This window comes from Ochotona princeps, chromosome 13 (assembly GCF_030435755.1).
Source record: "Ochotona princeps isolate mOchPri1 chromosome 13, mOchPri1.hap1, whole genome shotgun sequence".
Taxonomy (NCBI): Eukaryota; Metazoa; Chordata; class Mammalia; order Lagomorpha; family Ochotonidae; genus Ochotona; species Ochotona princeps.
The window spans coordinates 39,326,129-39,328,040 of NC_080844.1; the positions used below are offsets into that span (position 1 = coordinate 39,326,129).

General features: G+C 53.6%; 1 pseudogene; it reads left to right on the top strand.

Moving 5' to 3' along the window:
• Nucleotides 1–364: 364 nt before the first annotated feature.
• On the top strand, nucleotides 365–1,618 carry LOC131481775 (calreticulin-like; annotated as a pseudogene).
• The last annotated feature ends 294 nt before the right edge of the window (nucleotides 1,619–1,912 follow it).

Sequence of the window (1,912 nt, forward strand, 5' to 3'; positions counted from 1 at the left end):
CAAATGGCCACAGCATCTACATGTGAAGCCAGAAGCTAGGAACTCCATCCTGGTCACCCATGCGGCTGCCAGGCCCAACTACGTGGGGCTTCACACACTGCCTTCCCAGGTGCGTTTGCATGAATGCCGGATGCCAAGTGAAATAGCCAGTTCTCAAACTGAACTCCAGGATGGGCTGTGGGTATTCCAAGGGTTGGTTTACCTTGCCATACCACAACACCAGTCACTGTTGCTGCCATGAATGAATTCCAGTCTTCTAATGAAATGTAATACTTCATTCAAAGGATAGGCAAAATAAATATACATTTACCCAGTCCATCCTACAGAGCTGCTTGACAGTTATGTTTTAAGTGCCTGCAGGCCAATGATGCCTCAGCTGCCGCTGCAGCTCGCCCTCCTCAGCTGGGCTGTCACCACCTATGCCGCGACTTCAAGGAACATTTTCTGCATGGAGATGGGTGGGCCAACCGCTGCATCAAAGTCAAACACAGGTTGGATTTTTGCAAATGTGTTCTCAGCAAGTTCTACTGCCATCCGGAGGAAGATATCTTCAGAACAGCCAGGAAGCATGCTGCTCCCTGCTGTCAGCAAGGTCCAGCCGTTCAGAGACAAGGGCCAGCCTCTGGTGCTGCAGTTCTCTGTAAAACATGGGCAGAACATGGACTTTGGGGGCGCCTATGCGAAGCTGTTTCCCGCCAGCCTGGACCAGAAGGACATGCCTGGGGACTCCGAGGACAGCATCGTGTTTGGCCCTGACATCTGTGGGCCCAGCACCAAGTAGGTTCACATCACCATCAAGGACAAGGACAAGAAGGTGCTGCTCAAGAAGGACATCCGATGCAAGGACGGTGAGTTCACGCACCTGCTCGCTGATCCTGCAATCTGACAACACGTGCCAGGTGAAGCTCTACAACAGCCAGGTGGAGGAGGGCTCCTTGGTTGACAACTGGGACTTCCTGGCCGCCCCCAGAAAATCAAGGACCCTGACACTGCCAAGCCAGAAATGGGCCAAGATCGGCAGTCCCTTGGAGTCCAAGCCTAAGGACTGGGACAAGCCTGAGCACACCCCTGACCACAACACCAAGAAGCCTGAGGACTGGGACAAAGAGATGGACGGTGAGAGGGAGCCACGAGTCAGCCAGGACCCCGAGTACAAGGGTGAGTGGAAGCCACGGTAGATGGACAACCCCGATTACAAGGGCATGTGGATCCACCCACAGTCTTCAACCGAGTACTCACCTGCCGCCCACATCATTGCCAACCACAGCTTTGCAGTGCTGGGCCTGGATCTGTGGCAGGTCACATCCAGCACCATCTTTGACAGCCTCCTCATCACCAAGGATGAAGCACACGCAGACGAGTTTGGCAGTGAGACGTGGGGTGTCACAAAGGCGGGAAAGAAGCACATGAAGGGCAAACAGGATCAGGAGCAGCAGCTGAAGGAGGAGGAGCTGACAACAACGATGACGATGATGAAGAGAATGAGGAGGACGAGCAGGAGGCCCAGGAGGAAGACACCGCCCTGGCCAAGGATGAGCTCTGGAGGCTGCACTGCCCCTGCTCCCCACTGCGGGGCTGGCCTGTGGCCACAGGGCACACAGCCGGCAGCACCCAATAATGTCTCAATGAGACCAGGGGATTATTATTTTGTTTGTTTGTTTTCCAGTCAGATTAGGATTTGGGATGGATTGTGGGTTTGTTTCCCCCCATCCTTTCACCTCTCAGTTTTCTTCAAATTTTCATTTATGTGTTTATTTATTTGTTGTGGGGGTTGGTCTTTGATTCTCTACTGTAGCCTTCTTTCCATTCTCAGTTAACAACTTCCTTGTGTCCTTCTCTCCCCCCATCTCTCTAACCCCCTTCCCACTTGGGGCTGGGGGAGGGGACAGGAGACTGGGGAGGAACACTGCCC